Source organism: Pinus tabuliformis, chromosome 3_1, assembly GCF_031772625.1.
Source record: "Pinus tabuliformis cultivar Carrire ecotype Pingquan chromosome 3_1, CPIR1, whole genome shotgun sequence".
NCBI lineage: Eukaryota > Viridiplantae > Streptophyta > Pinopsida > Pinales > Pinaceae > Pinus > Pinus tabuliformis.
Window position 1 is genome coordinate 573525508 of NC_142301.1, and position 18365 is coordinate 573543872.

An 18365-nucleotide genomic window follows, 5' to 3' on the forward strand; every position below is an offset into this window, starting at 1 on the left:
TAAAATCCTGTACGAGGTAATGAGGCCAGTCGCTAGTTGAAGCGCACGATTTCTGTGGAGCTGAGATGTTGTTGCTGCATAGCTGTAGGATTTACAACTGAGCCATTTGGATTTAGACTCAAATCATTTGCTCCTGATATAGTGTGAAAGCCATATCAATTTCTGCTCTTTGCAATCGCATCAAAGAATTTGTCGAACTACCTAACCGTATGAAGATCTGCAAATTTGGATTCCCGTGACCTCATTCCTTTGTAATTGGTCCAATTTGTAGTATATGTGTGCCTGTTGGATGTTTTTAACTCTAAGTCTGCATAAAATCTGCGAGAAGTAACTACAGAGGTATGCGTTGTTAGGACTTTTATTGTCCTTGTGACTCTTATCAGGCTTTTCTAGCTCAATCGAACCAAACATGGATCTATTCTCATTAATTGGTGGCTCTGGAACTGGTGTTCCATCGTGGCTCCCCAATGAACCCTTTTTGGTCCCCAAAAGTGCAACCAAAACCCGTACAAGGTGTGGCACAGATGATGGGTCATAAATTACATCTGCTCCCAATATTACTTCTGCACCACAGTTTTGAATTTCATCTGCAGAGGTCGATTCCCATGTTAGATATCTGCATTCTACTTGCGTTGTAAATGTAAAATCCTGATAATACTTTTGTTTTAACTTTTCCATGATGGCTACCTGATTTGTTTCTAATTTAAACTTCATATTGGATAAACTAGAAAAGTCTCCATCACTCAGTATGGCCTTAGAAGCTTTAACATTAGCGAGACATATGCCAACTAAACCAACACCGGATCCCACCTCAAAACAAGATTTATTAGAAAAAAGTTGTGGATGAGAGAACGATAACTCAAATAGGAACAAACTTGCTGGCCAAATAGAACAACCTGTGCCTCCTTCGAGCATGTTAAGAGATGACCTCAGAGTCACAGTCATAGTTACCGGTTCTCCGATCTGTTGATTCTCATGCCAAGCTAAAGGGAAATGATTACTAGATGGAAACATGAACAATATAGTTCTTTAGCATTTCCCTGTGTTTTGAGATAAATTAGAATACTTGCAGTAAGTCAAATATTGTGTATACTGCTCATACAGGACTTCCAACACCTCAATAAGTTGTGATTCTGAACAAATCGAACCATTATAATCATAGATGCAAGCCACAGGTACAGAGATTATATATGATCCTTGGATGCCACAGAGTGCGATGATATGAACCTCAGAAAATCCATATTCAAAATATAAAGAAGGAAGCTGTAGAACTCCAAGAAAAGAGAGAATTAAAAGTGAGGGTGACAATCCATGAACCAAACCAAGCTGTGAGAGACACTAGACTGCCAGCAATACGCTTCAGATTCAAAGGAAATATCTCAGACATTATGACCCATGGAATTCCACCCATGCCCATTGAAAATGTTGCAATATAACCCAAAATACCAATTAATGATAATTTTCTTGCAAGTAGTAGAAAAGAAGACCCATCAAAATGTCCCTGTATGTAGAATGATCCAATAATGAAGCAGCTTATGCACATTCCTCCTGCAGCAATCATTAGAAGTGGGCGCCTTCCATATTTGTCCATAATCAATGATGAGTGCACCGCCACCATCTGATGAAAGACTGGGCTGCCCCTAGTTGGTAAGCAGCATCCATCTAAGACAAAAGAGTTGCAGTAAAAGCCATGGGTAACCCAAATTTGATGTGATCCCCTTGATCATACATTCCTTAAGAAAGGTCTGCACCCACATCATTACCATCTGACAGAGCAGAGTTCCCTCTCCATGGTATGGGATTATCATTAGGAAGCTTCCCAGCCTTCTGAATAGGAAAGAAGATCAATGCGACCTTCAAGGCTTGGGCATATTTCTGAGAAATGGCTCCGGGAGGACCTGGAATTGGCGAGCCCTGATGGTGAGAATGCTTCCTGGAATGTAGTATCATTAACACTGCTGCCATTGAAGAACTGTAGAGCATTGGAAAATTTTGACAAATTACATATTCTAAAGAAACACATTTAATGATTTCTTCTTCAAAACAGGGTTTTGAAGAAGAATCAATCTCACACTGACATACAAGATGGAGTCTGACATCGGCTCCACTAGGGATGGCAGCTGCCGCTTTTTGGAGGTGCCAAGAACTGCAGATCTTTGGGTGAGCAGACAGTGCCTCCGTCCATTGGGCGATGGAGTCATTATTTCAACAGACAACCAACACAGACTTTGACATATTTATGGACTGAAACTTGACTGAAATGATTGAAACACTGACTCAGCAAACCTCACACTAAAACTGTAATGGAACTGGAACAAAATGCTGCCTTATGGTTGCTTATTTATTTACAAAATCTACCCTAATCTACTGTACAAACAATAGATCAGGTAATACTGAAGTGCCAGATCAACCATTCAAGTAAACCTGAGAATGATGCCACTTGAGAATGTGTCCACCAGGACACAGATGTAATCGCTGGCAGCCCTTCATGCACGTAATGAGCCTGGTCACGTAAAATACAGCCTGATCTATCAATCAAATCGAAAAACATGTCCATGTATGTTGCTATTGGATCGCGAAAGCCAGACTCCGTTGGTTGCCCCAACTCTGCAATACATACCTCTAGCCGCACACTGTCAATGTAAACATCTGTAGGCAATTCTATGATTTCTTGTTTCAATGGAGGAAGGATTTCCAAGAACTTTTTAGGGTCTTGGAAATCATATGATTGGATCTGCTCATCTAAATACTGAATCTCCTTCTCAAGTTTTTCAACAATTAACTCATAGACACCAGTTTTAGTTTCTAGATGAAACTTCAGAGATTTCAAACATTGAAGGAAGGTACTGAAAAATTCTTCATTAATTTCAATATCTACTAACCACTCTCTAACTTCATTTAGAGCTTCACAAAGTGCAGGGTTTGCAACATACCCCACCATTGCATGAGTGAATCAACAAGCACTGGAATGTCTGGATCAAATTGGAGTCGCCAGGTGAATGGTTCAGCCTGCATATGTGGCTGACTACTGTCCACCATCAGCATCATATCTGCAACTTGATTTCATGTACTGGGACAAGACAATCAACAAGTCGAATGTTCTCCCCAGTATGGTCGCCAATATGTTAGCGCTCGAATTTTGCCTCAGGCTGAAGAAGGCAAAATCCAAGGCAACATCAAACCACTTAGCCTCGTAGCTAGCCCTATGAGGACAGGAGAGGGTTCTCTCCAGTCTATCTCAGCAAAAAGTTTTCTAAAAGGGGCTGAGATGACTTTAAAAGAAACTGATTTTAGACTAGTAAATTGATAAAAAGGGGTTTTTAATAAAATGATGAGGTTTTTCTGGGCTGCATGGGGCAAAGAAATAGCTTGAACAGAGAAATGTAATCAAAAACACAGATTATCTCCTGAGGCAAGGTAGGCAAGAAAGTTTAACATCAAATTGAGATTAAATGGAATGGCAAGACTGCTAAGGAGTTGACAAGGGCATAAAGGATGAATCCTTGTCAAACAGAAGAAAACATTAAATATGAAAAAACTTAAAGGCAGAGCATACAAAATATGAATTCTACCTTAACACTTCATTTGTTCAATTGGAAACGATCATGAAATGAAATGAACACATAACAGGCTACATATGAAACAAAGTATGACACAAATGTTAAATTTCATACCACAAGAATCTCAGGGGTCAGAGCTGCATTTTTTATTAAAATCTCTGTCAAACAGTTGTACAATGAAACTCTCTGTTCTCCACCAGCTCTCAGAATTCTCTTCTCCTCACTTACAAAATGATTTTTCATACATTAAATAAGACTGTCCTAGGAGAAAACAGCTCGACCCCCAAAACAGGGGCGCTGTTTCAACTGCAATTACAAAAATTAGAAAAGGGCATTTCATCTATTCTAAAAATAGAACAGCGTCCCTCAAAATCTTCTGATAATTGGCTAATTAAGAGGCAAAACTGGAGCGCAGATCCCCATAGGATCAGGACTGAAGTCTTAAATCGAATCCCATTCTTTGGCTGTGATAGATAGTCTTGACACGTTACATTTGTCATTTTATTAAAACAACCTTTAAACTAAAGTTCTGCCAATTCAGCTCATGGTGACAACTGTACTGAGAGAGGTTTGCATGGTTGCATTCAACGTTTAATTTAAATTTATTTGCAGGAACGACCCAATAGCCAGAGTTATAATATGCCACTCATCGAACTCCAACACGTCCAACCACATGCAATATGGTAGCATCAACAATAGCTCACAATCCGCCTTCTAAGAGCCACATCGCCTGTAATCCTACAAAATCTCCAAAGGATCCCAACAATCGCTGGCGGAAATCATGGAACAAAATCCTGTACGGGGTAATGAGGCCAGTCGCTAGTTGAAGCGCACGATTTCTGTGGAGCCGAGATGTTGCTGCTCGGAATAAAGACAAAGGGAAGCACGACAAATTTGACAATTTATGGAAGGGTCCCTACAAGATCGCAACATATCGTGGCCAAAATGCTTTTCTTCTCAAGGAAATGAACGGAGATGATTATCCTGGAGGGTCAATCAATGGTCGGCTACTAAAGAGGTACCGTGTCTGAGCATTTTCTGTTCTGGTCACCATCATTGTACATACCGTTTTACTCTTATTTTATCGCATGTGTGTACTGATCTTTCATCCTCAGTCTGGGGCCCACGGTGAAGGCTATAATTCTGAAGATGAAGATTGGTTGGTTTGAGGTTTGTCAAGGTGTTTTTATCAGTCCATTTTATGTCCACAATTGAGTTAGTTTGGGTCAAAGTTGTGTCCAATTTTCAGTCAAATCTGCAGTCACTAAAGCTGTCAGAGTTTGTGTCAAATGAGTAAATAATGACTCCATCGCCCAATGGTTGAAAGCACTGGTCTGCTCTCCCAGAGGTCTGAGGTTCTTGGCATCTCCAAGGAGCTACCATCCCCATTGGAGCCAATGTTAGAGTCGGTCTAGTAGCCCTCCACTAGAGATCAAAGCTCTTTGCATTTCATGATTAGGTGTCCCATCAGTGTGATCATGTTGCATTCCGTTAGGCATGCCATAATCCTGGTGGAGGGAGTTTGTGTCTTTTATTCCCCTCTTGTTTGGCACTGCTGGTTCAGGTTTGTTTAAGTTAATAAAATGTTCAAAGGGTCATTCATCTTGCTTTAAGTTTCGAGGTCTTAGGTCTAGGGTTGACTCCATTTTTGTCTTGAGAGGTCATAAAGGACCAGCAGACTAGAGGGATGTCCTTCATAAAACATCATTTCAATAATTCTCACTATTGTACAGCTAAATTTTCACCTTGTTTTCAAAACTCTATTTTTGAAAAACAAAGGTCACTATCTCGTTTTTGTAAATATTCTCAAAATTTCAAATTCTCCAAATGTTGAAGTGCAGCCTTGGTCTCCTTTGCCAACGCATCTTGGAAGCTATCCCTACAAAAATTTTCAGAAGAAATCATCATTTCAACCTATTTTTCAAAGAAAAGAAACCAAAAGTCAGAGCCAATTAATTCAAAAAAAGTGTCAACACTCAAACATTATAAAGTGGGTTTTGGGCAAATAAAAATCTAAAGGAAGCTTATAAAAGCACATCACTCTTCATTAGCAACTCATTTGCCTCTCACAAGCTAAGTGAATCCTTGCAAAGGCGATTTTATGAGTCATTAAGCAAATTGGGCAGTTTCAGAGGCACGCTACGCATCAGGGAGGGCACGCTACGCGTCAGGGGCGCGCTACGCATCAGGCTGCCTTTCTCAGAACAAATTTGCACGTGCGCTACGCGTCAGAGGGGCGCTACGCGTTGGGCGAGGCGCGCTACGCGTTGGGTTTTTCGCCCAACAAACTGTCAGCAAGCTATCAAATCGTCTTTTCTCTCAAGCAATTGCAGGTAGGCCTCTCCTCCATGGCTTGATTTGGTTTTGCAAGATGAATGAGAAATTAATATGTTTAAATGCCATGAAAATGAGAAGTCAAAACCCTACTTTGATGTGGAAGATTTAAAGTCTTAATGGTGCTAGGGTTTCAATTTTTTTTTTGTTGTCCAAGGTTGCCCATTTGTGATCCCTCTTTTCCCTCATTTTCATCAACATTCTCCTTCAAATTTTCCCAAAAAATCTCATAATTCTTCTCTCTAAAATTCCTAAAACCTACTAAATTCCCAAACCCCACTTCACCTTAAAATCCCACAATTTTGTGATTTCCCATGTTGCCTTCCCTAAATTCCTTCTTTATGTTTATTGTCCCTAATTCCCTCATGTTCCCCTATCCCTAACAATTCCCTTGTATTTATGTCCCCTTGGTGACAGCATTTGAAAAAGTCAAACAACAGTTAATTGGGTGCCAATTCAGCAATACATTTCAGCCATCTTGCCTTCCAAACGATGTCAGAAACCGAATCAGATTATCAGCAGAGTTATGACAGTGATTCAACACCAGAGGTAGAAGTGCCAAGGAGGCATCACAAGGGTGGTAAGGGTGGTCGGCATGTCAGGGAGGAGCCCACTTCTCTGGCTCATTTGCAAGCTTGTCCACTTGCAATGACATGTTTTCAGTATCAATCATGCCTTGGATATTGTTAGCGAATCTCACAAATTCAACATCACAGAGAACTAGTCCGCTTGTTTGTCCTACATTTTCACAATGGTCATGTGAACCTTGCAGGAGTGGATTTCACTCTATCACCTGAAATTATTGCTCAAGCCACCAGGATACCAAATGTTGGGGAGGAGTGGAACAAGCGCAAGCAGCTAGACAGATTTCATTATCAACCATACATCAAACCTGGATGCATGAGACACCTAACTGTTGTTTTTCCTTTCAGATTCCTAAGGGATGAGTATGCACCCTTGATGAGGCTCATTATGCACTCTTTCACTTGTGAGGGCATATTTTCACGTTTATATTCGTACCATATCCGTTTGTTGATGCATTTCACCCGGGTACGAATGATGAACATTCCATTTTTCATGTGCCAAAATATAGAGAAGATGGTGCCCGTAGTGCAAAGGAAGAACCCCGCACAGCAACACAAAAGTATATATCATTATGCACTGATCGAGATCATAGTGATGCATCAGTTGGCACAGCAGGGTATTGCTTGGGAGGATTTCATTTCTCGCGACTTCTTCATGGTGCCACAACCACCTCCTGAGATTGTCCATGATGAGGGAGGGCCTTCACAGCAGTTTCACATTCCAGAGCCCGAGCATGTCAGCACTCCAGCATGTGTTACATATCAGAGAGGCCACAGGGCCTTATTTGCATCTGCACGGTGAGTATTATCTCCACACCAGGTGGAAGGGGTATCACCTTCTTCATCAGCACAACGAGTGTTATCTCCACACCAGGTGGAAAGGGCCTTGTTTTCGACAGCAGCACAGGTGCAGGAGAGAGGCAAGCAACCCATGATTGATGAGGGGCCATCAGGTGATCCGGACATAGATATTGTTGACCTTGATATCAGCTCTCCTAGCTTAGAGCTAAAGGAGATCATTCAGCAACAAAAGGCTGAAAATGACTTGTTGCAGCAAAAGTTGGAAATGGAATATTGGACAATCACATACTTAGAGCAGCGCAACAAGCTGTTAGAGGATGAACACACTCTTGATGAGTTGCGGAGGATCCGAGAAGACCGGAACTTGGCTCGTAAGAGACCCGGTGATTTGGCACCTATTGAGCAAGGGTCTATGCTCATTCAGGTGAATACTCATTTAGAGAAGTTGCTAGCCAAGGCAAACAGGGACAAAGATATGCTCCGCCACATGAAGAATCATTATTGGGCCCGCATGCACGTGTGCAAAGCAAAAATGAAGGTACTTAAAGCACGCTTGGCCAAGGCACTAAAACGGAGGAAAAGGCCCAATCCACTTCAAATTTTGGCTGAAGCCACCTTGAAGGAGCATGGTGCTCAATGATACACCCTCAGCTCAAAATTCAGAAAATTTGGAGCAATTTTGGTCAATTTTGAATTTTTTTTTGCTAAAAACAGGTTTTTGCCCTCAACGCGTAGCGCGCCGCGCGCTACCCTTAAGTTGGGGAGGTCCATTTCACAAAAACTCAGCATTTTTGGATTTTTCATGACAAATTACACTTTCTCAGCCACTTCCAAGACATTTCATTGAGGTTTGGGCCCTCAAAAGGTCAAAAAACAAGCAAAAAATGACCTTCTGCCACTTTTTGGACACATAGGAAGCAGTCTTGGGAGATTGCATTTTTGGAGGGGTAAATGGCCACCAAATTGAGAAATTCCACTTGGGCTGGAGAGTAGACATCTAGACCTTTCCAAAAAGACCACTTTTGCCTCATTTGGATGCGGGGAAGTGCCACAAAAGTGGGCTCAAATGCGTGCTATGCATTGAGAAATGGCGCGCTACGCATCAGGACATTTTCTCAATTTTTCACCTTCAGCTCAGGAAAACGCAGCATTTGACCAGTTTTGACTTTTTGGTGGGATTTTTCATCCTCCTTGATGTAATTGATGTAATTTCATGTTGACATGACAATTTTTTACCTATTCTAGAATATTCATTCATAAAATGGAAAAAAATTAATGAATGAATTAGTTTCCTAGCTTATAGAGGCAAGTTGTTTTGATTGCCTAGATTGTAGTGCTCAGTTTAGAATTGGTTGAAACAACTCCTAGGATGATGCGCTAGACCCCTAGAGGCAAGGGAATGTATTAGCTTGCCTATATTATGTATTTTCTTAGTCATTTTCATGGTTGGACTCTTGAGGGATAAGCTTAGACTGTATTACTCTTTGTATCTCTGCAATTTTGGCAAAGGAAAGACCAGGGTTTTGCAACACTATTTGGGATTCCTATGGTAATTTGTGTTGATGGTGTGTTTCTCTCATGTACTTGTAAGTTTTTTATGTGTATCATTTTCCTACTCTTCTCTTCTGCAAATTAAGTAAATGAAGTGTTAAGGTAGAATTCATGGTTTCTATGCTCTGCCTTCAAGTTTGCTTAATATCTATGTTTTCATCTATTTAAGGAGAACTCTCAATGGTTTCTTGCTCTCCTTAGCTCCTCACCGGTCATATCTATCCATTCACTTATTTCAAAGGCATCAAGACAATCTCCTACCTTGCCCCAAAAATACCTCTGCAAAAACTGTGTCTCATCCCCGCACCCAAAATTGTCGTGCTCAGCTTTCCAACAAAACCCTAAAAATTTGAAATCAAACTTTCCCTATCAGTTTACTAGCCTAAAATCAGTGTTCTTTATTGGTCATCTCAGCCCTTTGAAGACCTTTTGCCGAGATAGACCCGGAGAGATCCCTCTCCTGTCCCCGTAGGGCTAGCTACGAGGCTAAGTGGTTTGATGTTGCCTTGGATTTTGTCTTTTTCAGCCTGAGGCCAAATTCAAGCGCTAACAGACTGCACCATTGACATGAATGGATTCATCAACTTGAAGAAGAGGAGAATGTCATTTGAAAATAAAGGGCTTTGAGTTGTGGTGTCATTGGACCCTACAAAAGGGGTGCAGTACACTAAATCGATCCGCGATTATGAAGAAAGTGAGGATGATTTAGATCATATCTACAAAATAAGAGCATGTGATCAAGACCGAATCAATCCAATAGTAGATGGATGGATTTCATGGGACTGGGACAGTTCCTGCATCTCTGATTCAGATGAAGAGTTGGAGCACTAGCATAATCTGTTTTATAAAGTATCTACACTGTGCTGCAACATGATGACAAAATCGTTGCGCTACATTTCATAGGAGGTAAGGAAATTACCTTGTTATGATGGTTTAACTAACGTGGATAAGTTTTTGGATGCATTTGAGTGTGAGTTCCCTGTGCAACATCATTTCCAAGCATTAGATTTGGCAGTACGCACTACGCCTACATGATGGTGGGGTGCACACAACGATAGCTTTGATGGATGGCATGAGTACAAAAGGATGATGAAGTTGTGGTTTTTTCGACCTAACACTAGAATGACTAAGAAATATAATGGGAGGGATGATCGGCACAATCACCTAGCGAAATGGTCTAAAGTGTATGGGACGGAACCACAGTCGGAGTGGCTACACTTGTTTTTCCATACTTTAGACACAATCCCCATGAACTGGTATTTGGAGATAGAGCTCTGCCATGGCACCATGGAGTGGGATATATTAAGAGAAGGATTCTTATTGACCTTCAGTTTTTAATATGGTTTTGAGAGAATTGATGAAGCTCTGCAGGAGCTTAAGGCCGTTATCTTCAGAACAATGCAAGAACCTCTGGAATGGGTCCAGCTAGATTGGGGCACCTAGATGCGCCATGCATTGGAATGTTATACTATGACTGATGAAGAGGAAGATGAGGATCCAAAGAAAATTAATATCCTAGAAGTAGAGGGGCATCACGAAGTCAAAGGTATGCAAATAGAGAACCTGGACATCACTGCGTCGTTGAAGACAAAGCAAGTGAACATTGGGACTGAAGTAGAACCGAAGTTTGCAAAAATTAGGGATTATTGGGACGACGCTACTGTGGATAAGGTTGTTGAGTTGCTCCGTGAATATCAAGGTCTTTTGCTACTAAGTTTTCAGAATTGAAGGGCATAATGGAGACTTGGGTGTTATGAAAATCACTATGAAGCCAAACGCAAAGCCTGTTAAGCAGAGGCCATATCACTTGAATCCTAAGTACAAGGAAAAGGTTTAGTTAGAGTTGAATAAGATGCTGGAAGCAGGCACCATAGAACTAGTTGAAGAATCTAATTGGGTGAGACCTATGGTGGTTCATGAGAAGAAGTAGAAGTGCGAGATAAGGATTTGGTAGAACCAAGGAATCTCAATGATGCATGTGTTCCTGATCCATTTCTGAGACTGTTTACTGATGAGGTGTTAGACAATGTTGGAGGGAAGGAGGCCTACTCATTCATTGATGGGATTTTGGGGTACCATCAGATTAAGATCGTGCCTGAATATAGGAGAAAAACGACCTTCACGATAGAATGGGGTTGTTTTGAATACACCATGATTCATTTTGGACTCAATAATGCACTGACGATATTTTCTTGCGTAGTCATCATGGTGCTCAAGGAGTTTATTCATAAGTTCTTGGAAGTATACTTTAATGACTGGACAGTGTTCAGACAAGTAAAATGCCATGTAACAAGTTTGTGCCTGATGTTGGATATGTGTCGCAGATACTAGATTGCCCTGAACCTGAAGAAATGCATATTCTGTGTTCCCTTTGGAATCTTGATGGGTCATGTAGTGTGCAAGCAAGGGTTGATGGTGGACCCTACCAAGATCGCAGTAATAGTGAATCTGGAGACCCAAAGGAATGTAAAGCAGTTGTGCGCAATGCTGGGACGTATTGGATATTACAGGAAGTTCATTCAGGCTTCTACTCAGATTACCATGCCCATGGAGAAACTATTGAAGAAGGATGCTACATTTTGTTGGGATGAAGAATGTCAGCATCGTTTGGATGTATTGAAAGAAAATATGGTCACCACGTTGATATTGGTCTTCCCTAATTGGAAAAAGGAATTTCACATACATTTTGATGCCTCATGCATTGCTTTGGATGCAGTATTAACGCAAGCCAGTGAAGGAGAAATGGACCACCCTATAGCCTTCGCCAGTAGAAAATTATCAAAGGTTGAGAATAATTACTTAGAAATGGAGCGCGAAGGATTGGACATGGTGTACGTGTTGCAAAAGTTTAGGAACTATCTATTAGGAGGACATTTCAAAATGTACATAGATCATTCTGCCTTGAAATACCTGGTCAATAAGCCTATGTTGGGGGAGAAGATCTGCAAGTGGCTTCTGCTATTCTAGGAATATGACTTTGAGGTAATTGTGAATCCAGGGAGGTTAAATGCAGGACCTGATCATCTGTTGCGAATCAAAACCAGAGAGGATCCTACTAATTTGGAGGAAGGGTTTCCAGATGCATATCTCTTCACGATACATGTAGCAGATAACCATTTTTCTGATATCATCAACTTTTTTACTACAAGGATGGCTCCAGAAGGGTATATGGGTCAACAAAATAAGCAATTAGTAGTGCGTGCGACATATTTTTTAGTGATTGCGGGACATTTGTATAAGATGGGTGCAGATGATATATTGCGATGATATGTGCCAGATTTTGAGAGGAATAGTATTCTCATTGAAGCTCATGGAGGGGTTATGGGAGGACACTATGCAGGAAAAGCGACTGTGTAGAATATTTTCCATGTAGGTCTATGGAGGCCAACGCTGCATAAGGATTCTAAAACATATTGTAGGGCATGTGATGAATGTCGAAGAACTGGCCAACCATCGCAGAGGGATGAGTTGCCACTGAATCCTCAAGTATCTTTGCAACCTTTTGAAAAATGGGTGATTGACTTCGTTGGGCAAATTCAACCCCTAGGAAAGAAAACTGGTGTGCGCTACATCATCAACGAGATAGAATATCTAACCAGATTGGCAGAGGCACAATCGGTTAAGGATTGTACATGGGCTACAACAACGAAGCTTTTGTTTGAATATGTCTTAACCAAATTTGGCTACCCGAAGGTGTTGATGAGTGATCAAGGTACGCACTTCCTAAACAAGACAATCAATGTGCTAACGAAAGAATTCCAAGTCTACCATTAGAAGATCACTCTGTATTATCCACCGGCTCATGGAACAATTGAGGCCTTTAATACGATTTTGGAAAACATGCTAACTAAGATCCGCAACACGTAGAAAAATGATTGGGATGTGCATGTACCTATAGTACTATGGGCATATCAGTCTACTTGCAAGAAGTTGATAGGAAAAACACTATTCAGATTGGTCTATGGTGTAGAAGCTGTGATGCCAATGGAGTATATCATTCCTAGTCTACGCATAGCATATCTCACAGGTATGGCAAATTGCAATGCCTTAGAGGAACGACTCACACAACTGATGGAGTTTGAAGAGGATCGATTCTTGGATGGATTCCATCATCAAGTACAAAAGGAAAGTGAAAAGGCTTGGCACAATCATCACATCAACATTCACATATTCAAGGTACATTATATTGTCTTGTTATATGATAGTAAGTTCACTAAGTTTCTGGGGAAATTTTAGATGCATTGTCTAAGGCCATATATTATCAAAGAAATTACAAATGGAGGGGAAATTCAGCTCGTGAAGCTAAACAGGGATCCTTTTCTAGGAAAGGTGAATGGAAGCCAATTAAATATATATACAAGGGATCTTGTGTAATGACTATATGGAGGCAGGATAGTCTTAGTGCTCTAGGCAATTACAACAGAGCGTGAGACTATAAACTACGTTGCCAGGGTCAGAGGACTATGCAACTCGCAGGCTGCATGGAAAATGGTGAAGTTGCAATGTATGAAGTTACACGCAGGAAGCTACGCTATGGAGGGAGGTTCCACATATCGTAGTAGAAAAGTGACCGTTGAAGTCATTGTTCATGATTTAATAGCTAATAGCCAGAGGATGGTTAAGAGGAGCGGGCTGGTGGCATTTAAGGCCAAAATCTTTGAATATATGCTGCCAAAACAACATTAATGGTCAAAAGTTGGGGGGAAGGGTCGGAATTGAATTAAAAAAACCCTATAAATTACGTGTGCTACTCCAACAGAGAACACTTTGCACACCTAGATTTTTTTTTTTTATTTTTTTTTTATTTTTTTTTTTTCTGAAATTTGATGTTTGTCAATGAGCCGAGCGTTTTGGGAGGAATTCTTTGCCCACACAGACATGTCCCTTGAAGCCCATGGGTTATTTATGGAGAGGATGGATATCACCAACCCCACAAAAGCTTTGAGTTCCGAAGCTGCTGTATCGAATGCCTCGGGCCCTAAAATATCTAGTGCTAAAGCTACACCTGAAGTTCCCACGGCGCCGAGGTTGCCAAGGCCAAAAAAATCCATGGAAATGGAAAAGAAACCTATAGTAAAGGAGAAGGAGAAGAAGGCAATACAGATACGCAATTCCCCTAGGAAGCATATTGCGATCCCAAACCAGAAGAAAGATAAATACCTGGCCAAATATAAGTAGAAGATTGTAGACTTGGAGGTGGAAGAAGGCCGAGGAATGGACGATATTGATGCTGAAGGCGCAAAGACCATAACGAAGCTCCCAGGGTATATCCCTCTTAGAAGGGGGAATGCAAAGATCACCAAAGACCCCAACTTAGACAAATTCACCATCTCCATAGCCCTAGGGTAAAAGTATACAGCTAAGTGCACGGACCCATGCAGCTGTGTGCGTAGGGTGGACAGAGTCTGTAACACTTGGGGGATATTAACAAAAGGAGTTATTCTGAAATTTCTGTGTATTTGTTCTATTGATGGGTTTGGATATTTTGTGTATGAATTTCCTTTATTATGCTTATATGATGTGTGAATGAATGCAATTACATTGAATAATGGAACGCAAATACGAATATCTGCTTACGCGGTAATAACTTCAAGTATTTCACAAGATAAGAAAATCAGTTAGGATAATTGAGGAATATGCATGGCACACTGCCATAATACCGCGAATGTACCTAAGCCACAGGTTAGGGTTGCACCAAGGTTGATCGTATACTTTCGCGAAGGTACTGAAGTCCGGAATAGAGGGTTTGTCTCACAAGCCGTAGTGCAAGACCACCTGCACAAAGGCAAGGATAGAAGAAATCAAACGACATCACAACCATCTTAGGGTGCGGAAACTTGGATCTAACATCCCCCCATACTACTTTGGGTGAGACTTTGGTCCACACTCTGTGGACTGATGCCGAAAGGGCCAGTAGTGTAGGGATTTGTTTGGCTAATTAACAATGACCTAGGTTCAACGTTAATTAGCCAAACAAATCCCTATACTACTGGCCCTTTCAGCATCAACCCATGGAGTGCATAACAAAGCCTCACCCGAAGCAGTGAGCAAGTTTCTGCACCCTGAGATGGTTGTGATGTTGCTTGATTTCTTCTATCCCTGCCTTCGCACAGGTGGTCTCGCTCTAGGGCTTGTAAGAAAAACCCTCTATTCCGACCTTCAATACCCTCGCAAAAGTATATAATTGACCTTCACGTAGCCCTAACCTGTGGCTCAGGTACTTTCACGTTTTTTTGGCAGCGTGTCGTGTAGATTCCTCAATTATCCTAAGTGATTTGCTTATCTTGTCAAATACTTGAAGTTATTACCGTGTAAGCAGATATTCGTATTTGCGTTCAATTATTCAATGTAATTGCATTCATTCGTGCATCATATAAGCATAATAAAGGAAATTCATACACAAAATATCCAAACCCATCAACAGAACAAATACATAGAAATTGCAGAATAACTCCTTTTATTAATATCTCCCAAGTGTTATAGACTCTGTCCACCCTGCACACACCATTGCAAGGGTCTGCGCACTCAGCTGTAGACTTCCACCCTAGGCCTCTACGCACTCAGTTGAAGAGCCTCTATCTACACTATGACCCAAGACTTACACTTCTTCTTCAAATCTATGACCTTATTCCCTGTTTGATTCCTTTTCTAAACTACTTAGAGCTTAGCTCTTTTTATACAATCCCATGGTATGTGGACCATGGGTAGGTCTCTTACAGCTGACTTTACTTTACAAAACTAAGGGCGGACTACCCTTTTTGACACATAACACCTTCACACTCCATGACCACAAAATGTGGAGTCTTTACAATTATATTACAAAAATTGACTTAACATGGGCTTTTAGCCCCAAAACTGCCCTTGGGGGATCCCACTCCCAACAGGCCCCCAATGAAAAATATTGTGACTCACCCTCAAGTCACTCGGTAGGCACGAAGGTCTTGGTGTGAAGCCCATCCAGCTCGACCCTAATGACTGCAACTTTGGCTATGCATTGAGTTGCTGCCTGCTTCGCATCTTCAACTGTTTTCTCGGTTATTGCCCCTACACTGTCAGCCTGAAGCTATTTTTGCATTGCTTGCAGATTCAATAGCTTGCCTTCAATGTTTCCTATGACTGTGTAAGCTTCCTCCAGTTAGGGATTTAATCATTCCTTCAACACTTCTTCCTTGTGCAGCGTTGCGTTATTGTGGGGAAAAATGCCTATGCAGGACGATCCTATCCACCTAAGGTGTGACAGTGCCTTAGCAACAAACAGAGACAACTATTCTAGTATTCTTCCTTTATGAATTAAGAATGAAGAGATATGGATGGACTAACCGGTGTCTTCCGTTTGTCCCTCGATCCGATTTCTCTTCTCTTGGAGAGTTCCCAACTACTTGCCTTCTCGCTTGCCCAGCTTCAAGAGGTTTCTGCAAGATCACAAGAAGAGAACACTACACAAGACATGGATTCATATTCATAACTAGTTCAGGATTAGAAATAAACTAAACATACTAATGCAATCATACATCAAAAATACATCAGTATATAGGAGAAACCAAGATAGCTTTATTGATGAATAACAAGGTTCAGGAAGAGATACAACCCAGAGGGCTCCAATCCAGCATCTCCTTCCCAGCAAATGGAATTCCTATCTTCACCCCCTTTAAAGCATTAAGCACCCAATGATTCCAATCTCAAACCAACAACAATTCTTTGCAATAACAAAATTCCAGCCTCTAGATCTCATGGAGGAGAGATCCATATATAGATGTTTGGAGAGAGGATGAGTCAGCTTGAGATCTGACTAGTGTCCTCTCCCTCTGTCAGTTCTTAATTCCACTTGGAGGTTCTTGCTTCCACTTGGAGATTTGGAACCTCTTACTCATCATAGTCGAATTCCCTGAGGCAAGTGTCATTTTGGAAGCTTCCTGGGTTTTGACACCTTGTGGAATGAACTTGCCACATGTCCACTCTCGCTCAGCGCAGGTAGCCAGTGTTGCCTTTGACATTCAGCGCAAACAGCTAGTGGAGCCACTGAATTGATCCTGAATTGACTTGTTTCTGAGTAGTTTCTGGTGGAGAACTTCTGTGAATTGCTGTGGTTTGTTAGCCTTGTTCCTCTAGGGGTAGGAACAACATGTTTAGGGACTTTGGATCCCTTAGATTATGGACATTTCATGCTCAATGCTGTAAGGCACAAAAATGTCTATAACAGTTGCCCCCTAAAGTATGAGGTCGTTTATCAGGTGAAATGCTTTATCAGGGGGATCCGAAGTTCATCCAATGCTAGGAGGAGACTTGTAATACGATACAATACAATACATTATTTTTCATACTGCTTTCATGATCTAGCTTAGGCGGGCATTCCCATGCTTAGCTTTATAAATTCATTTTTCTGTACATAGAACAGACAATCGTCTGATGGTAGACTGATAATTTTGATGAAATTACCATCCTTTGAGTAGGATGATTATCTGCTGCAATGATGTACATGTCCATGTCTTTATCTTTCCTGAATATATATCGCAGCCCGGATGGATGAAACTAGATCCGGGGTCTTCAAACTCGTTTGATCTTCACTCTAAGTACAAGTCGATCCATGTGAGAAATGTTCTGAAGTCGGACATGGAAAGACATCGCTTGATTACCGGTCAATGAGGTAAACCGTTAACAAGCGCGAGAGGAATCACCGATAATGATAATGACCCTCAAGGTACTGCAGTACAATTCACGTGGTGTGAATAAAGGACTTGGCGTCGAACACCACGCAAAATATTTCGGTCGAAGGTCATTGATGTATACCTGTCGCCAGAAGTGAGAAACTTGCCATTGAGGCATGCAAGCTTCAAAGTACTGAAGGGGTTGTTCCTAGATCAACTTCTTGGATAATGAGGTGATGTCGACAAGAAGCGATCCGTCAAAGGAGGGCCTTAATGAATCCCACATCAGTGACATGGAACGGAGCTAATGATTTTGATGGAGGTGAAAACGATCTGAGACATATGATTCAGGGTGGCAGTCATGAAAGGATGAAGGATAATGTATGGCAGTGGATGGGACACGATTGACTTTTCTGAATGACTTCTCTTGAACATATGGCGACGCTGATGCGATGGATTGGTAGCATTACCCCAAATATTGATGGTATGGCGAGACCATGGATGTGACCAGTGAATGAAACAACCCAACCCGATTGTGGTACGGAGGAAAAGTGTCATGTTCAAGAGTGACTTGCTACCATCAAAGTTTTCTTGAGTTTCTCCCAATTTCTCCCCAGTCATTGCTGACCAGTACCTCTTTATTTTTATCAAGCTTGAGGAGGATAACATATGCTTGTTCTATAACTTTCCCTTCGGGCAAGCCCATCGCTATGTTTTAATGAGCCTAGCGATAGTGAAACTCGTTCTCGTCTAAAGACAAGTTTGTTGCTATTTAATGATTTTAACGAGTCTAACGACAAGGATAACTCGGTCCTTTTCATTTTTAGAGAGTCTGAAAAGGTACATAAAGTTAACTCCAAAAGTCCTTTTTCGTCATCTAATCCCTTAAT

At 41.3% G+C, this 18365-nt stretch overlaps 1 pseudogene; it reads right to left on the minus strand.

Annotated features, from left to right (window-relative positions):
• Positions 1 to 201: 201 nt before the first annotated feature.
• The window catches only part of LOC149188279 (uncharacterized), a 41591-nt pseudogene continuing 23427 nt past the window's right edge, over positions 202 to 18365 (minus strand).